Here is a 20,817-nt window from a genome sequence, read left to right on the forward strand (position 1 = left end):
AATCAAACTCAATTTTACCAGATATAGATCATCAGGGAGGTGTATCAATGACCTATTGAAACAAATTCCTCTTTTGTGTTTCCATTACTTTGGATGTTTTTTATTTACATTTCAAATGTTATTCCCTTTCCCTGTTTCGAGTCCATGAGTCCCCTATCCCATCCCCCCTCCGCATTCTTCTGTGAGAGTGTTCCTCCTCCCCAAGCACCCTCCCTTCCTGCTCTGACATTCCCCAACCCTGGGGTTGGTGTTGGGCCAGCCTTGGCAGGACCAAGGGCTTCTCCTCCTGTTGGTGTCCAACAAGGCCATCCTCTGCTATATAAACAGCTGGAGCCCTGGGTCTGCCCATGTTTACTCTTTGGGTAGTGGTTTAGTCCCTGGGAGCTCTGGTTGGTTGGTATTGTTGTTCTTATGGGGTTGCAAGTCCTTAGGCTCCTTCAAAACTTTCTCTACCCCTCCCCCCTGGGAGCCTGTTCTCAATTCAAAGGTTTGCTGCAAGCATTCACTTCTTTATTTGTCATGCTCTGTCTGAGCCTCTCAGGAGACAGCTATATCAGGATCCTGTCAGCATGCACTTCTTAGCTTCATCAATATTGTCTAGGTTTGGTGGCTATACATGGGCTGGATTCCCCGATGGGACAGGCTCTGAATGGCCATTCCTTCAGTCTCAGCTCCAAACATTGTCTCCATTTCTTCTCCTATGAATATTTTTCTTCCCACTTTTAAAAAGGACTGAAGCATGCACACTTTGGTCATCATTTTTGAGCTTCCGGTGGTCAGTGGATTGTATCTTGGGTAACTTGAGCTTTTGGGCTAATATCCACTTATCAATGAGTGCATTCCATTTGTGTTTTTTTGTGATTGGATTTCCTCACTCAGGGTGATATTTTCCAGTTGGCCTATGAGTTTCACGAAGTCATTATTTTTTATTGTTCAGTAGTACTCCATTGTGTAAATGTACCACATTTTCTGTATCCAGTCCTCTGTTGAAGGAGATCTGGGTTCTTTGCAGCTGGTGGCTATTATAAATAAGCCTGCTATGAACATAGTGGGGCATGTGTCCTTGTTGTATGTTGGAGCTTCTCTTGGGTATATGCTCAGGAGTGGTATAGCTGGGTCCTCAGGTAGTCCTATATCCAATCCAGACTGATTTCCAGAGTGGTTGTACTAGTTTGCAATCCCACCAATAATGGAGGAGTGTTCCTCTTTCTCTACCTCCTCACCAGCATCTGTTGTCACCTGAGTTTTTGATATTAGCCATTCTGACTGGTGTGAGGTGGAATCTCAGGGTTGTTTTGATTTGCATTTCCCTGATGACTAAGGATGCTGAACATTTCTTTAGGTGCTTCTCAGCCATTAGATATTCCTCAGCTGAGGATTCTTTGTTTAGCTCTGTGCTCAATTTTTAATAAGGTTATTTGACTCTCTGGAGTCTAAATTCTTGAGTTCTTGTATATATTGGATAGTAGCCCTGTATCAGATTGGTAAAGATTTTTAACAAATCTGTTGGTTGCCATTTTTGTCCTAAAGACAGTGTTCTTTGCCTTACAGATGCGTTGCAATTTTATGAGGTCCCATTTGTTGATTCTTGATCTTAAAGTTCAGGAATTTTTCCCCAGTACCCATGTGTTCCAGACTCTTCCCCATTTTTTTCTTCTATTAGTTTGAGTGTATTTGGTTTTATGTGGAGATCCTTGATCCACTTGGACATAAGCTTTGTACAGGGTGATAAGCATAGATTGACCTGCATTCTTCTACATGTTGACCTCCAGTTGAGCCAGCATCATTTGCTGAAAATGCTATCCTTTTTCCATTGAATGGTTTTGGCTCCTTTGTCAAAAATCAAGTGATCATAGGTGTGTGGGTTCATTTCTGGGTCTTCAATTCTATTCCACTGGTCTATCTGTCTGTCTCTGTACCAATACCATGCAGTTTTTATCACTATTGCTCTGTAATACTGCTTGAGTTCAGGGATAGTGATCCCCCCAGAAGTCCTTTTATTGTTGAGGATAGTTTTAGCTATCCTGGGTTTTTTGTTATTCCAGATGAATTTACAAATTGTTCTGTCTAACTCTTTGAAGAATTGGATTGGTATTTTGATGGGGATTGCATTGAATCTGTAGATCGCTTTTGGTAAAATGGCCATTTTTACTATATTAATCCTGCCAATCCATGAGCATGCGAGATCTTTCCATCTTCTGAGATCTTCTTCAATTTCTTTCTTCAGAGACTTGAAGTTCTTGTCATACAGATCTTTCACTTGCTTGGTTAGAGGCACACTGAGGTGTTTTATGTTATTTGTGACTATTGTGAAAGGTGTCATTTCCGTAATTTCCTTTTCAGCCTGTTTATCCTTTGAGTAGAGGAAGGCTAGTCATTTGTTTGAGTTGATTTTATATCCAGCCACTTTGCTGAAGTTGTTTATCAGGCTTAATAGTTTTCTGGTGGAACTTTTGGGGTCACTTATATATACTACCATATCATCTGCAAATAGTGATATTTTGCGTTCTTCCTTTCCAAATTTGTATTCCTTTGACCTCTTTTTTGTTGTCTAATTGGTCTGTCAAGGACTTCAAGTACTATATTGAATAGGTAGGGAAAGGGTGGGAAATCTTTTCTAGTCCCTGATTTTAGTGGGATTGCTTCAAGTTTCTCTTCATTTAGCTGGATGTTGGCTACTGTTTTGCTGTATATTGCTTTTAAAATGTTTAGGTATGGGTCTTAAATTCCAGATCTCAGCATCTAATGAGATGATCATGTGGTTTTTTTTTCTTTGAGTTTGTTTATATAGCGTATTACATTGATGTATTTCTGTATATTGAATCATCCCTGCATTCCTGGGATGAAGCTTATTTGATCATAATGGATGATCATTTTGATGTGCTTTTGGATTAGATTTGCAAGAATTTTATTGAGTATGCAGCAAAATGCTGGGTCTTCTTTATGTATCCAGTCTGTTAGTCTATGTCTTTTTTTTTTTAGGAATTGAGTCCATTGATGTTAAGAGATGTTAAGGAACAGTGATTGTTGTTTCCTGTTATTTTTGTTGTTAGATGTGGAATTACGTTTGTGTGGCTCTCTTGTTTTGGGTTGCAAGAAGATTACTTTTTTGCTTTTTCTAGGGTGTAGTTTCTCTCCTTGTGTTGGAGTTTTCCATCTACTATCCTTTGTAGGGCTGAATTTGTGGAAAGATATTTTGTAAATTTGGTTTTGTCACGGAATATCTTGGTTTCTCCATCTATGTTAATTGAGAGTTTTGCTCGATATAGTAGCTTGGGCTGGCATTTGCTTTCTCTTAGGTTCTGTATGACATCTGCCCAGGATTTTCTGGTTTTCATAGTCTCTGGTAAGAAGACTGGGTGTAATTCTGATAGGTCTTCCTGTATATTACTTGACCTTTTTCCCTTACTGCTTTTAATATTCTTTCTTTGTTTTGTGTATTTGGTGTTTTAACTATTTTGTAACTGGAGGAATTTCATTTCTGGTCCAATCTATTTGGAGTTCTGTAGGCTTCTTGTATGATTATGGACATCTCTTTCTTTAGGTTAGGGAAATTTTCTTCTATAATTTTGTTGAAGATATTCCTGGCCCTTTAAGTTAGGGGTCTTTGCTTTCTTCTATACATAGTCTTTTTAGGTTTGACCTTCTCATTGTGTCCTGGATTTCCTGGATGTTTTGTGTTAGGAACTTTTTGTGTTTTACAGTTTCTTTGATGGTTTTGTCAGTGTTTTCTATGGTATCTTCTGCCCCTGAGATTCTCTCTTCTATATCTTGTATTCTGTTGGTGACCCTTGCATCTATGACTCCTGATCTCTTTTCTAGATCTTTTATCTCCAGAATTGTCTCTCTGTGTGATTTCTTTATTGTTTCTACTTCCATTTTTAAATCCTGAGTGGTTTTGTCCAATTCCTTCATCTGTTTGGTTGTGTTGTCCTGTAATTCTTTAAGGGATTTTTGTGTTTTCTCTTTAAGGACTTCTACTTATTTACCTGTGCTCTGTATTTTTTTAAGGGAGTTATTTATGTCCTTCAGCAGTCAGTCGCAGGTCCCTTCTGGTTTTTGCCTGTGCCCAGAGCTGAAAGCCAGTGGCCAGGAGCATCGACACACCTGAGAGCAGATGTAAGACCAACTCTTCTGCTCTGAGCCACCTGCCTGCAGGCCTTAGGACACACAAACCCAGGGGCAGTCTGGGACCGTACCCTTCTGGTTTCTGTCTGCACCCATTGCTGAACTGGCCCCACAGCTCTCTGTACCCAGATCTAACTGTAAAGAAAGAGGTTTACAGGAGTGCTGACACACAGGCTTACAGGAAGGTCAAGCCACTGTCAGAAACAGGGAGACAAGCTAACACCAGAGACAACCTGATGGCAAGACAAGCTCAGGAACCTAAGCAACTGAAACCAAGACTATTTGGCATTATCAGAGCCCAGTTCTCCCACCAAAGCAAATAAATACTGGATAGCTAAACACACCAGAAAAGCAAGATTTAGATTTAAAATCACATCTCATGATGATGATAGAGGACTTTAAGAAGGACAGAAATAACTTCCTTAAACAGGTTCCTCTTAACTAGATGAAGATAGCGTCAACAGAAAGGCCATCATCATCTTATAGTGAGTGGAATTTCAAATTGTTAGAATCCCAAAATTAAGATTTTTGGATACATGGCATAGCCTGAGTGAGATTTTGACGAATTATATTAAACACAAAAAATTAAAACCTAGTTATGTATCTTCATTATTGTTATGCATAAATGACATTTGTCATGTGGATCTGAACTGATAATATAAGGTATACCAGATTTGAGTAAGTAACAGTGTATTTAGTTTGTTTTATTTAGTGGCTTTTGTTGATATGTAAGGGATGTGGAGTTTATTACTTTTGATAAAATATGAACTTTGGCTCAACAAATCCTACTGTCATGTGAGCATAACCACTGGAGCTGCTGCTGGAGCCATGATACACTCCAGCCTTCATTCTGATCTGCCAGCAAGAACTGTGACAAAAACCGGGGTGTATGAAACATAGCAAGGGGATATGTTTGAGTGCCTACTTTTGGTTTTTGTTCAATTTAAAAGTAAGCAGCCATCATGTCATGCTTTAGGCAAGGTTCTGTATAAATGTAAGTATATACATATGTATACATAAATGTACTTACTATTAACTGGCATTTACCTGTTTCACCAGAAGGTCATTCTCCAGGCAATTCTTGCTGGACACATACTCAGAAAATCTGCCCAGACGGATGCCTCTTAGTTCATTCTGGATATTTTCATGGATGAGACAAGATGGCAGGCTGAAGATGCTGTGGGCCAATTGCCTCCTCACCATGACACCTCAGTACACATGCATCTTTCCTTGGAACAGAGGGGTTGACCTACTCTTTCTTTAGCCAAGCAGCCTAAAATCCAGCAATGTCAAGGTTGTCACATCCCTAAGAAGATGAACACACAGGTATCCTGGTGATTTTAGCTGTCTTTGAGTTCTAATTTTTATATTACTTGATTCATCTCTCCCCCTCTTACTGTTTTGCTCTCTTCGATAAAGTTTCACTCTGTAACCCAAGGTGGCCTCAAACCAGAATAGATAGGCTCAAACTCATGACACATCTCTTGCTGCTGCCTTCCAAGTGTGAGGTTTAAAGGCACACCTGGCTTTGGCTCTGCTTTTTTATCCATCTTCATTTGGATATTTGAACCTGACTCATCAGCTTTCACTTTCCTTTATCCAACAGGCACTCTGAAATAACTGTGTCAGAACATAGGTTCGAGGAAAAACACTGAGTCAAACACAATGTCTAAATGACCAGTAGGAGGCATGGCTGAAGAAATGGAGGTCAAAGATACAGGCTCAGGCTTGAGCTCCAAAAAGACAATTGTGGGAAAGAACAAATGTGTTCTGAAAATGATGCATACATATTTTATAGACCAAACGTAAAATCAGACAGTACCTCTTATCATGGCATACTTGAAAAGGCCATTGCAGTAGTTGGTCTCTTCCTGGGTTTTCACAGGAATTATATTTACTTCATAGCATCTAGAGTTGGTAAGAGAGTACACTTGTAAAAACCAGAATGTGCCTGAAGTTATTGCAAGAAGAAATATAGCTACTCCAACACATTCAGGGAGGAAGTGCAGAAAGCAATAAGGAGCTCTGTATTACTTCCAGAGAATTGATCAGTAACAATGGAAGGAATAGGAGAAACAGATTTCCACACCAATTCATTCCATAGCCAGGGAGATTCTTGCTTGGATGGTCAATGCATTCATCTATAACACACAGGTATCATTCTCATAAGTAACTGAACCTTCAGCTTGGGTTTATCATGATGCTGTCCTTGCTAGGCCATTATTGTAAGCCTGAATGTTTACCTTCTCTTCCTTTCTCCTCATCTATCACTACTCAGTTTTACTCATGCATTATAGGTATACTGCTATTGTTTACCGACTCACCCCTTCTTCTTCATAGATCAATATCATTGATTAAACTCTGACAACTTCTTTTACACATTGATTCTGACCATGACTGACAGACATGCTCTTAGAAACTAGCTAAGTTACTCATTGCATTTACTCACTGAATATTACAGCATATACTACGTCTCACTCCCTATTGCCACTCATGTTCTAATTCTGGTACTATGTTCAGATTAGCTAGGGGAAAAATGGCATAATCAATGGTCCAGAATGAATTTCTCTTTTTTCCATGTGGAGAGGTTTAATGTAAGAATGATACAAGGGAGAGGGACGAGAGAGAGAAGAAGAGTAGAAGAGGAGAAGAGGAGAGGCCAGCAATGAGCACATGGAAAGAAGAGGGGAGAGAATGGACAGAGGAGGAAAAGGGAAAGAGCAAGAGAGAGCAAGAGCAAGAGTCAGAATGAATTTCTAATAATTTTTCTATTAATATATTCATAACATACAGAACAAGAATTGCTTGCAAGGTAAATGTTCTATGTCTTCAGAAAGCCATGACCTTACTTATGTCAGAGACAAGGTAAGATGTTCTAATGACATCAAGTAAGCTAGACTTTACTGCTTTGATTCACCTCAAGCTGGATTTTAGAGCACCCTTCTATCTATGCTGAATTTTTTTTTTCATTTAGGAAAAGCAAAATAGATTGGTAGAAAGGATAAAATCAGGATCACCTTCATCTCTGAGCTCTAAAAATTGTAACCTCACTGATTGTGTTGAAAGATTTGTTACAGAAATTAATGTTTAGTGAGTTAGGTTTTCAAGAACTGTCTTAGGGAGTGCCTCTGCTAGTTTCCAACTTGACCTTTTGTTTAAGTTTTTAGATATTGCTAGATCCCAGGCATACTTATCAAAACACTTTCATAGCTCGTAAGTGAGGTATGTCTCTTTAAGGGGTGAGCAGGAAACCATGCACTTGTCCCAATCAGCCTTTTGTTTGTCCTTTGGGGAAGTTAAGTTTTCTCACGCTACAAATGTTGAATGGGAGTCAGTGGGTCACATCCGAGGAAAATCCCAGTTCTCTTGTTATTCTTCAGTGCAGTTGTGCCTGCTACTCTTCTATCAACTTGACACAAGCTAGGGTTACTTGAAAAATGGGAAACTCAACTTAGAAAACTTCTTCATAAGACCTAGGTGTAAGGCATTTTCTTAAGAAGTGATTGATAGGGCAGAGCTCAGCCCATTGTGGGTGGTGCCATCACTAGCTTGGTGGTCCTGGGTTCTAAAATAAAGCAAGGTGAGCAAACCATGGGAAGCAAGACAGCAAGCAGCATCCCTCCATACCCTCAGCATCAGATCCTGTCTCCAGGATCCTGCCCAGTTTGAGTGGGCAACTTCCTTTGGTGATAAATAGTGCTATGGAAGAATAAAGCAAATAAACCCTTTCCTCTACAGCTTGCTTTTTGGTCATGGAGTTTCATTGCAACAATAGAAACCCTAAGAGAAGTTGGCAGCAGGAACTGGGGTGTTCATGACCATGTTTTTGTTTAGAGGAATGTGGATCATTTTGGGACTTTAGACCAGAAAAGCAGTTGGACTTTTTAAGTGATGCTTAATGGGCAATAATAATAGAAACATGGACAGTGATGGTGAGGGTCATTTGAATTGTGGGACCCTGTCTCAAGAGGTTTCAGAGGAGAAGGGTATTTGAATGTAGCCTAGAGAAAGTCCTTGTGGTATTTTGGCAAAAAATGTGACTGCTTTCTGTCATTGTTCAAAAAAAATCTGCCTGAGGCTAAATTGAAGTTTTGGATTAACAGTTTTGGCAGAGGAGATTTCTAGACAGCCTAGTATTAACTCTGGTTCTTGGTTGTTAGTTGCTACACTTAGGCATATCTACAATGAAAAAGAGCAAGCTGAGCAAAGAAAAAATATAAAAATGTTCAGTTTGAGGAGAAAAGAGCAGTGAGAACAGTTAGTGGTGATCTCAAGGTAAGACATCATTATGTAAAGCTTTTAGTGTGTAAAAAGGAATTAAAGAAAAGCTAATGGCCAGGCATGTCAATCCACACCTTTATTCCTAGCTCTAGGGAAGGAGAGACATTAAGATTTCTGCATTCAGCCCATTCTACAGAGTAAGTTCCAGGATAGCTAAACTTAAGAAGGAAAGAAACATCAAAAACAAAAAGCTGATAGAGATGTAATTGAATGAGGGGGCCATGTTCTAGACCTAACATGCAACAGAAATCGACAGCTTCAGTCACATGATTCTGGCTTTGGAATTGAAGGATACAAGAAGTTGGTTATGGCCTCTCCGTCCAAAACCAAGGAAAGCTTATGGGTCAGGAATGTATCAGGGATATCCTTTCATGAAGGCCAAGAGAAGCCACACTGTGAAGTCTTGGAAACCTCAAGATGTTGGGGATGCCAGAGTCATGGGATACCTACTAAGTTGCTAGGACGACTAGAATGAGCCCAAGAGAGCAAAGTGTGTTTCAGTCAACAAAGTTGAAAGGATTTGGAGATCTGAAGAGCATTTTGACACCAGGAATGGAGATGAAGAGTTTGGAGTTTGCCCTGCTGGTTTTTGGTATCATTTCTGTCCAGTATTTCCTTACTATGCTCCCGTTCTTTTCCTTTGAAATGGTAATTTAATACTATGCCATTATATGTTAAAAGTATGTAATCTTCATTTTGATTTTAAATTATAGTTAAGAGAGTATCATGAGTATCAGAGTGTATCATTGACTCTAAAGACAGAAAGACATGACAGAAGCTGCCTAGTTCTGCTACTTTGAATTGTGGACTTGTTTTGAGACTGTGATAGGCTATGAATATTTTGAGTTGGACTAAATGCATTTTGATATAGCTATTGGGCTATTGTGATAGAGCTACAAACCTATGGGAACTAGGGACTGGAATGTGGTAGTTTCAATGAAAATGGCCCTGTAGGCTAATTAATAGGAGATGGCATTATTTGAAAACATTAGGACATGTGGAATGGAGGTGTCCTTGTTGGAGGACATAACAATGGGGAGGGCTTTGAGATTTCAGAAGCTCAAGCCAGGTACAGTGACTCACTCTCTCTCCATGATGCCTGCTGATCCAGAGATTCAGATATAGGGTCTCAGCTTCTTTTCCAGCACAATGTCTGCCAGCATAGTGCCGTGCTTCTGCCATGACGATAATGGTCTAAACTTGTAAATTAAGTTTCTATTAAATGATTTCCTTTATAAGAGTTCTTATGGTCGTAGTGTCTCTCCACAGCAATATAAAACCTAAGGTAGAAGTTGGTATCAGGAGTGCAGTATTGCTGTGACACACCTGATTATGTTTTTGCTATGTTGAATTAAGATTCTGTCATTCTGGTCAGCTGGATCTGAAGAGTTGGCCACGATTAACGAGAGACCAGCACCATTGAAGTGAAACTTTAGAGTAACTGGGACAACTGATGGTGGTTAGATGGAGCTAAGAAATTAGCAGCGATTAAGAAGAAACCAGTATCATCGATGTGAAATCTTTTGGAAAGTGTTTCCTCAGGGTCAGCACACAGAAGCTGTGTTCCAAAACTCTCTGAGGTTTTGTCTTAGGCTGGCAGCCAAACTTGATAATATGTAAGAGTTACCCAGGTGGTGCTGGTTTTGAAGTTGTGAAGAGCAGCCAAGCCTAGGCACTGTGGGGGGCCAATAAAGGCCATTGGTGAAGGTGAAGCCTCAGTGGGAGTTGATGACTCAAGATTGATGGAGTCATAAGAAAAAGTCGAGGTATGGCACCATGAAAAGAGCCTACGACAGGCTATTGTTGAAAGTGCAGCCCAGTTGCAACCCGGGACTCCTGTGTTTTGGGAACATCAGTACCATGCACTGGATGACCACCAAAGCTGCAGCAGCAGTGACACAGAGCCTGCTCAAGCATAGAAGACAAGCTGTTTGCTGCAGATGACACAACCTGACAAGGTAGCCAAGCTCCTTGGAGGAGCCCAGAAGATCATGAGTAAATCCGTATATTTACATTTTTGGAGTTAGGTTTTGCTATGATTTGATTGTGACTGTGCACTGGTTCTTTCCCTTGAAGTAAGAAAGTATTTACTTTGTTTTTGATTTTACTGGATTCCACAGGTAAAGAGACTTTGGATTTTTAAAGACTTTGGATTTTATAGGAGATTAGCTAATTTAAAGAAACTAAAATCTTAACGTGTTTCAATTTGTACAGACTATGGGACTTTAAGTTACTTGTGTTTTTAATGTGAGATCTTGGGGACAGTTAAGGAAGGAAGTATTGTGGCTTAATAAGGATGTTTGAGTTTCAAGTTGACAAGAGGTCAGTTGCGTTTGCTAATCTTGCATCAATTTAAAATAAGCTATAGAGTTATCTGAAAGGAGGGAAATGCAATTAAGAAAATGCTTTTACATACTTCACTGTAAGGGACTTTCTTAATTACTTTTTTTAACTAATGATTGATGGAGAGGGCCCAGCTCTTTCTTCATGGTGCCATTTCCAGTCTTGTGGTCTTGGGTTCTATGAGAAAGCAGATTGAACAAGTAATGAGGAGCAAGCCAGAAAGAGCCTTTCCATGGCCTCCACGTCAGCTCCTGCCTCCAGGGTCCTGCTCTGCTTGAGTTCCTGTCATGACTTCCTTTGCTGATAAAATGTGACATCAAAGAGTAAGGCAAATAAACTCTTTCCTCCACAACTTGCTGTTGGGGATTGATTCTAATGCTTTGATTTAATCGGGAATCTGCATATCCAAATGCTAAAGATACCTGTCCCAATTGGTTTCTGATTGATCAATAAACATGCCATTGCCAGTGACTGGGCAAAGGGAGATGGGGTGAGACCTTTAGATTTGCATGGGGTAGGAACTGGGGGAAAGGGGAGAATTACTATGACTCAGAGAAGGATAGAACATGGGAGTTGCACAAGACAAAGCCAACCAGCCATGTGAAAATTCGGACCAGTGGCCACTGGCCACTTTCCCAATTGGGCCTAGGGTAGCATGGGAAGGTTTAGGAGTGCCGAGCCTTTCAGGTATCCAAGGCTTTTTAAAATTAACTGGTGTGTGTGTGTGTGTGTGTGTGTGTGTGTGTGTGTGTGTGTGTGTACATGTGTACATTCAACTGTAAGACAGGGCCACAGGATATGAAGATGGGTCATTAGAGTGTCCTATGTATATACAGCTGGGGACAGGAACGAGAAAGAAGAGTATTCACTTAGGAACTAATAAAAGCACAATGTGGGAAAGAAACTGAAACAAAGTAAATCAGGCTTTTATTCCTGTTGCCTTTGTCATTGTAGTCAATTTATTGACCTCAGTCTGTGACAGACAAAGCCTGGCATGTATATAAACTGTCAGAATGAATGCCTCCGGGTTTTGATAATCCATTGAATGGTATTGATCACCCTTCAGCCTTTTGCAGGGCTTTTTTCTTTGAATAAGCAAACTGAATTATAATTTTTAACCGTGCATCTTCCTGTCTACTTAAGTCAATGTTTTTTAATTAGAATTTTCCCCCTCCTTTAGAAGTGATGTTTTACATGTAGTTAACTCCCCACTAGTCCCACCATACCATTCTCCACTCTAAGGAAAATGATTTATCTTATCTTCTTACTGCTGTTTTGCAATGTCAAATAGAATAGTAAGAAAATTCTGCTAAAACATGCCTTTGTGCTTTATATTCTGACTTTTGCTATTATATTTACTTCAAAATAATTCAAAATAATATAAAGCTTTTTTCTTATAACTATTTATTTTATTTTTTCTAGGTATACCACATGTTGGTTTTATGATTCAAAAAAATTTAATGAACAAAACTAATTGCTGTCTGTATTTTTCAATCTAAGCAATAAAAGAACGAGCCAAGCAGGAGATGGGTCAGGGGGAAGCCATCTGTGTGGGAGAGTGAGCCTTTCTAGGCAAAGAAGATGCACTAGAAAGAGTACTTTATCCATTGTATCTCATGGCTACTAAATCATGGTAATCACCCCAAAGAGCGATGAGTGTCTTACCACACACCTCCCTTCTGCCTCATTTTTGTATGGAGAATGATAACAAAGACATATTTTCCAGGAGTGGCTCAGTACACTATAGTCAGGAGCTTAGGAGATGAATAAAACAGAACTATCTGTCCTTGAGTAAATTCCAGAGAACATATAGATGCTTAAAAAGTTATGGCTTCTGACCCAGGTCACCAAGTCTCTGCTGTTCACTAACCTGAGTCACAGTGGTGACCATCTTACTTTGTCTGTACTGTTATACAAAATCCCTTGGACTGTGCAACTTCTTAAGAATATAGTTTCATTTCTTATGCACCTGACTGTTGGCAAATTCAAGATTCAGTTACCAGTATCTGCGTCTTACAGGGTCGTCCCCTTATCCAAGATGGTATCTTATTTCTGAGAGTCCACATGGAGCAAGTTAGGCAAAGTGTTCTTCTTTTAACCACAAGTCCTTTTCTAAGCAGGCAATCCTATTCACACCCAGGCAGAATGCTCATGATGGAACCACTTCCGAAAGCCTTGCATCTTAACACCGTTCCACAGAAGGTCAAAGTTCTATGCAAATCATGACATGGACACAGTAGTCTAAACTGTCACAGTAACTAGACATGGAATTACTTAATTCTCAAGCCAGAGGAATTTAACTCAAGAAGGTAGCAAATATTCAAATTTAAAATAAGTGACAGATTGAAAGAATTTATAGATTCTATGATGCTTCAGTAATAGTTTCTGCTACCCTCTCACTCTAAATCCTGAAGACAGTCAACTCATGCCTTTTAGTTTTGCATATGATCCATTTGATGAACGCTGAAATTATCTAAATGAGCAGCTTTCTCTGTGCACTTTTACTTGTAAGAAGTAACTTCTTATGATGCCTTTTCAGTATGAAGTGTGCTTTCACTTTGCCAGAGTTACAGACAAGCAGAGGAACTAGGCCCCTCTCTCTCTTTCTCTTAGCTGTTGCCATTGCTTTTGCTGTCTTATCTCAGAACTCTTAAGAGTTCGAAAGATACAGGTAGTTTGCTAACTAAATGACTCCAGAATAGAAAAGAGAAAAGTTTTATGCACCAATTATTCACTAGACATGGATTTTCATCTTAAGGTAATAGGGTAGAGAATTTGGAGAGGAGGCAAGCCCTGGGTTTTTGAGAAACAGCAAAAGAGAGGACTTTAAAACCCATTGTTTTATGTCAAATTGGTGTGGTACCTTTTTTTTTTCTATGCTGGTTGCAAAATTATGTATTAAAATTGCTTTGTTTCTAATGGTCTCTAGAATTTGTTATTAACTTATTTATAACATAATGATTATATATTAAAAGAAGCTAAACACTGACCTATGGTCACTAAGTAACTGAGGTCTGGTTTGCAGGATCCTGGCAGAACAGCTCATTAGCTCATTGCTTTCTGAGGTACAATGCTTTCTCTGTGCACAGGGAAAAAGCTAAGGCCTGTATTCCAAAGGATCATTAGGCCTTTGATTACTGCACATTCCTGCCTTGAATTCATGACCAGCCTGACAGAAATAAAAGTATTCTAAAGAGACACTTGTATTTCTTAACCTAACTCTCAGGCTATTAAAACAATGGCCCCTAAATTAATGGGAATTTCCCCAGAAATCTCCTGGGAGAAGGAAAAAATGGACAGTCACCAGAGGGGAGCTTGTTTCCCAGACAGAGTTTTCCAGCTCTTTTAACAACTTGTCAGACTGCCTGACTGCCTGACCGGAAGACATTGAAACCCAATCAAGGGTGGCCAGGACCCTGCCCATGCATAGCCTTTACTCTCTAAACTTCAATCTTACTTTGGAACCAAGAAGACAGACTTGAGTCAATAGATCCCTTGTTGGTCCTTCCTCCCAGCCACACTAAAGAAATCTGCTTTTATACTTTCTGCCTTTCAGTAAAACCCAACAACAGAAAAATAAATACTCTTTCATTGGGCTGATTAGATGGTATAAAGGCTCTTGCTGTTAAGATGGGTGGCCCTGGGATCTATTTTGGGGAAGGAGAGACCCAACTAATGAAAGTCTTTGATCTCTACATGTGTAGAGTAGGACAAGTACCTTCCTCACTACATACATGCATAATATGTAAATGTAATTTAAAACACTTAATGAAGAATATTCATTTGTGTGACAAGTGTCTCAGAAATTATTTGAAGCATTCTTGAAAACAGCTGTACGTTTCCATTAGATTAAGAGGTGTTGTAGAGCAGACCACTGGTCCATTTGAGCACCACTTAGGAGACTTTTTCTTATATCAGTCATATAGAACGTTTTAGTTCATTGATCATGTGAAATTCAGTGTGTTGTTGACTCAGAAAAATGGATTCTTGAAATGATATTGATTTTCTACTGAAACACCTGCATTATTAGCTGAAAAATTTATTTCTACAAAATAAAAACTAATCTCCATATGCAGTATAGCTGGAAATAAGTGTCTCTTGTAAACTCAGGGAGAAGTCTAGTTTAATCAACACTAGAATGAGCATTGTAGGCTGAGTTGCCTATAATGTAGTTATTGTGAAATACCCACTTCTTACCTGTGGACATGAGCACACTGACACTGGGGGCTCCAATGGTCTGCAGACAACCTCTTTAAGTAATTCTCCAACAATGAAGATTAGTCGTTTTCCCAAGTTAAGTACAGAAACATTTAAATATCCACTAACCACTACTGAACATTTAGGACTGCAAAATGGCAAATGGCATTTTTTTTTCAGTAATTAGGTTTTACATTTTTCACAAACCAGTGAAGAAGGCATGTCTTTTACAGAGAATTCCCAGAATGTCAGATCTTCTCTAATCAGTCATTTATTTATTTTGGTTTTAAAGTATATGTGTTTCTTTTCTTGAGATACTTCTCATGTTAGCAAACATGTTTTCGTAGATGGGAATTCAGTGTACTTGTAGTTTTCTGTTATCACAATATATGATTGAAGGAGCTTAGAAAGTGAAAGGGTTGTCTAGGGCTGTAGACATGCAGGCTCTAGTCCGTAGTTCCTTAGTGCCTTGGGTTGGTAATATGTACCAGGTGGGAGTGAGGACCAGATAAAAACTGCTCAGTCAATAGCAGGGAGATAAAAGAGAGGAAAAAAAGAAGAGTTGGTGGTCCCACCATTTCCTTCCAGTACACCTCCAGTAATCTATAGATATACTCCTGACAATTCTCTTACCTCCTAATTGTACTAACACAGGCTATCTTAGACCCAAACTACAAGAGACTGTTTGTGCATAGACACATCTCCTAATTTTCTTCTTCACCGAAAGAACTAGAGGCTTAGAGACTTTTACAGTATCAAACATTATAAAATTTATTTGCAGAATTTGGCTCTGTTGACAGCCGTATAAACCTTAGCTGATTGGAAGGAACCCAACATAACAACCTTTATTATCCCAGTGTGATTAAGAGTTTTAGCATTCTACTCTGATTCTTTCCTTACTGGAAGAACAAAACTATGTGAACATCAAACCCAAAAGACAAACTGACAAAAAAGAAAAAGGATCTTACTTCACACATGAACTTTGAGTCAATGGTAAAATTGTATTAAATTACTTGTAGGGGGAAATAATATTCAGAATACCAGAAAAAATCAATATCATTTTTAAAGTTCTTCTTCTGAAAATAAACTTTGATCATGGGCACCATACACAGGTTGAATTTTCAGGACAATTGTCAAGATATTAATATTTTCATAACCCAATATATGACTAAAGATATAAAAATAGAAAGGAAGTGGGTGGTTGTTTTTGGATTCATATTGAAGTTACATAAACTATTTTGCTGTGCTAGACCTGACATCGTGGTTTCTAAAAATGCCAATGTGGCCAAGCATAAATCTGTCCACCAGAAAATAGTTAATTATTGCATGAAAGGGGGCTGCTTTCTGTAACTGTGCTGTTACCTTGACGATTATTGAGTTAAACACAAGGCCAGATGCCTGGTGTTTGTTAGTTGTATTTGATTTTCAAGCTTTGTTCATTGCTGTGCTTAGCACTATCAGGCTGCTGTAGCCAAGAAGATAAAATCCTTTAATACTCTATTTAGAACTACAGGAGACGAAGCTTGATCAATAGTTTTTATGAATCTGTAAACTATTACAGCACAGCATGTTCCCACAGACTTTCCTCCAGTGACATGGCTATATTATTTTGAGGCCAGAGGCCCAAGCAATATTGAAATCCTGCTTGAATTCATCTTCTTCAGACTATAAAAGTGACAAGATTCCTGAAGATTTACATTTTTATGCTATAGATTAATCAATCTCTCAGGTAGAAAGAGAAATTTTGGTGCATGTGTTATAGACTATCTTTTCAGCCTGAGGAAAGTGTAAGAAATTAATTTCCCCTTTCCAGAAGAAAGTGATAGTGAGGACAACTTGCCTAAATCAAAGAAGATGCCATTAAAGTTTCTTCTGTGTCCCATGCTTTTTGATAGATTCCAACAATGAGGTCAATAGTGTCATAAAGAAAAATCTCTGAATGCATAGAAGAGAATTCTTTGACATATGCCAAATAACTGGTGATGTTTTTGTTGCTGTTTTTAAATTTGAGCTCAATGTGCCGATTAATAAGAAAGCACCCAGAGAGATGGTTCAATCAGCATAAGACTTGCTGTGCATGCACGAGGACTCAGTTCAAACCCAGAATCCACAAATCAAACAAACAGAAAATCAGCTTGGCATGGATGCTCAGGTTTGTAACTCCTGTGCTAGCGAACACAGACAGTAGAATCTGTGGGGTGATAGGAAAGCCAGTCTGGCTAAATCCATAGGCTCCAGGTTCAATAGGAGGGTTCTGTTTCTAAAGAGTAAGGTAGATAGTGATTGAAGCAGGCATGGGAGCTGACCTCTGACCTCCAGCTCCACAAGCACACAGATATATGGCCACCTGCACATGGATCAGTACCTCCATGCATATTAACAAGTATTCAAACACACAAGAAGGCATGCTCCTTTAGTGTTTCAGTATTCATTTTTTGGTATTCTTTCAAATGTGAAGTTTCACAGAAATAATTTTATCTCATAAAGCTATTGCTGGATTTCCTCATGGACTACCATTGTTTTTAAGGAACCACTGCTGAAATTTCCCATATTAACCCACTTAAAATATATTCATGCTCACCCAGCAACCTAATCAAATATTTATGTGCAGTAGCAATTAAACTGCTTTAATTGTTGCTTTGGTTAGTTCTGTATCACAAAGAAGCACCAGTGACAATTGCATAGTGCCATTGAGTATTTTACATATTAATGGCATTTTCCAGAGTGTGAACTCTCCAGTTCTACCAACTTAAATAAGTTCAGATTTACTTTAAAGTGAAGAATAATGGAATTTTTATTTAAATATTTAAGTAGTTTTAATTCATGAAGACACGTTATAGCACATGTCCATGTCTACCAAAATTAAAAATGCATACAGCATTTGGTACAAAAATTCAACTTTTTGTAATTTATTTTATAGATATACTTAGACATCAGGACTCTAAGTGACCCATATCCCAAAATCTTCATACTATACTTGATCTTAGCCAAAAGGCCGAGAAGCCATTCCCAAAATCTTCATAATAATAAATGGCGGTGAGTGATTAAAATGACAATTCTTAATGAGTTCCTTAAAGTTATCACTTCCACATATTTTGGGTTATTAGTTGACTGATAAACTAATATTCTAGTATAGAATGGGGATCAAAATATAGAGTTGAAGAAACATGATAGCGAATAATGTATCTTTCCTGTTTCCATATGTATGTAAAGAGGGGAGGACAACATGGTAAGGAAATAGCTCAATTGAAAAGTGCCTGCTGTGAAGTGTAGGACCCCAGTTTGAAAACCCAAGTGTAGTGCTCAACTTCTGTCCCCAGGGGCCTCCTTAGAGAGCCAGCCTGGCTGAATTAGCAAACTGCAGGTCTCAATGAGAGATTTGTTTTCACAAATCAAGTTAAATAGTTCCTAAGGTATAATACCTGGGGTTGCTGTCTGTCTTCCCCAGTTATATGTAAGTACACATGCACACTCAAAGGCACACAGGCACATACTAGCTTGTGCCTCATTAATATATAAACATAAGGTTCCAACTACCTCAAAAAAAGAGTACAGGAAGACAGAAAATTTGTTCATGTTTAACATAACCCAAATCTAGTTGAAACCACCAAACTAGTATATTGGTTGTAAGGGTTAATATAGAAAATAATTATTTCAAATTAAAAGATAAAAAGACACATTTCTCTGTTTCCACTTAGTATTTTCATGTTCAAGTTATGTGAACTCTACTTATATTCAAACTTCTACTATTAAATAAAACAAAAAGGTAAAAATATATATCATATGTAATACATAAGCATATATTAATAAATATATGTATTACTAAGCCAGAACCTTGAAAATTTCAATGCACTTGAAGAAGACACTGCTGTTGTTTGCTCCACTTTCCTCTAACTTTATTGGCTACAGCTTCAGAGCTGGCTGTGACTCTGCTCTGTCTTCATCATGGGGCAGCCTCAAGTGATGGAGCCTTAATGTTTTCCTGGTTCAGGAGCAGCCATCATTAGTTGCCAGGGCAGTGGTAGAATCCCCGTATCAGTTCCCTCTGTTGTGCAAAGATGAAACCAATTTATACTGCTCAAGAGGCTAACTGGCTTGAGAAGGGTCCTTAATTTTCTGCCTTCCATTTCTTCTCACACATCTTCACACATTTACCAGTGTTTCCTGTGGTCAACTCCAAAACAAACCACTACCTCATCACAAAGCTTGCCTCTTGGGGAAAAAGATTGAAATAGGTGGCTTCTGCAAGCTGGTGACAGACTCATTATTGCACAAATGCCACTGTGGAACTGGACAGAAATTCAAGAAAGAACCCAAACTTCTGAAGTGGCTCTTCCCTTGGGACACAAAGGAAATACTGGAGAAGCACATTTCAGCATTCATTTGCAGCTTCCCAAGTACGAATGTCACACTAAAGGAGTAGCATCCAGGTCACCATCTAGTATCTCAAGGCAAGGTCACGCACGTTTGGGAAATCTTCATGGCACTGTATTGACCATTCCACTATGATTGAAAACATGGAAAAATCAGACACACCTGGGAAACCAGAAAAGACTGCACTCTGCACACATCTCTGACGCCAGAGGAAAACACCAAACGCCATCTGGAACCCTGGTGCACGGAGGTTCCCGGAAAGAGCGGCCCAGATCTTCCTGGTTGCTGCTGCCGCAGAGAGCTCGTAGGCAGCACCCCATGAGCAAACTTGAGCCTCGGGACCACAGGTAAGACCAACTTTTCTGCTCCAAGAGACCTGCCTGGTGAACTCAGGACACACAGAGGCAAAATTCCTCTAGGACCGGGCACTTTCTGCGTTTACCGGGAGTCCCAAACCCGCGGATCCCAGCCCGCAGCAGCTCTCTGCTCCAAAACCCGTGGGAGAGGGACCTCACCGCCTGGTCAGGTGGGCACTCCTGAGGCTGCAAAGCAGAAGAGACCACCAACACTGCCCACCCCTGCCCACATCCCTGGCCCAAGAGGAAACTGTATACGGCCTCTGGGTTCCCGTGGGGGAGGGCCCAGGAGCAGCAGGACCCCTGCGCCTGAGACACCGCCAGAACCTGAAGGGACAGACCGGATAAACAGTTCTCTGCATCCAAATCCCGTGGGAGGGGGAGCTAAACCTACAGAGAGGCAGACACGCCTGGGAAACCAGAAGAGACTGCACTCTGCACACATCTCTGACGCCAGAGGAAAACACCAAACGCCATCTGGAACCCTAATGCACTGAAGCTCCGGAAAGGGTGGCGCAGATCTTCCTGGTTGCTGCCACCGTGGAGAGCTCGTAGGCAGCACCCCACGAGCAATCTTGAGCCTCGGGACCACAGGTAAGACCAACTTTTCTGCTGCAAGTGACCTGCCTGGTGAACACCAGACACAGGCCCACAGGAACAGCTGAAGGCCTGTAGATACGAAAAACTACATGCCTGAAAGCAGAGCACTCTGTCCCCATAACTGGCTGAAAGAAAACAGGGGAACAGGTCTACAGCATTCCTGACACACAGGCTTATAGGACAGTCTAGCCACTGTCAAAATAGCAGAACAAAGTAACACTAGAGATAATCTGATGGCGAGAGGCAAGCGCAGGAACCCAAGCAACAGAAACCAAGACTACATGGCATCATCGGAGCCCAATTCTCCCACCAAAGGAAACACGGAATATCCAAACACACCAGAAAAGCAAGATCTAGTTTCAAAATCATATTTGATCAGGATGCTGGAGGACTTCAAGAAAGACGTGAAGAACTCCCTTAGAGAACAAGTAGAAGCCCACAAAGAGGAATCACAAAAATCCCTGAAAGAATTCCAGGAAATCATAAATAAACAAGTAGAAGCCCATAGAGAGGAGTCACAAAAATCCCTGAAAGAATT

General features: G+C 39.8%; 1 non-coding gene across 1 annotated transcript; it reads right to left on the reverse strand.

The window, feature by feature from the left end:
• Nucleotides 1-17,764: 17,764 nt before the first annotated feature.
• On the reverse strand, nt 17,765-17,956 carry LOC147999672 (U2 spliceosomal RNA). The gene has a single exon (XR_015643233.1). It is a non-coding gene; the product is annotated as a U2 spliceosomal RNA (small nuclear RNA).
• Between the last annotated feature and the right edge of the window lie 2,861 nt (nt 17,957-20,817).

The sequence above is a fragment of the Rattus norvegicus genome, chromosome 18, assembly GCF_021556685.1.
Source record: "Rattus norvegicus strain SHRSP/BbbUtx chromosome 18, alternate assembly SHRSP_T2T, whole genome shotgun sequence".
In the NCBI taxonomy this organism is placed as follows: Eukaryota; Metazoa; Chordata; class Mammalia; order Rodentia; family Muridae; genus Rattus; species Rattus norvegicus.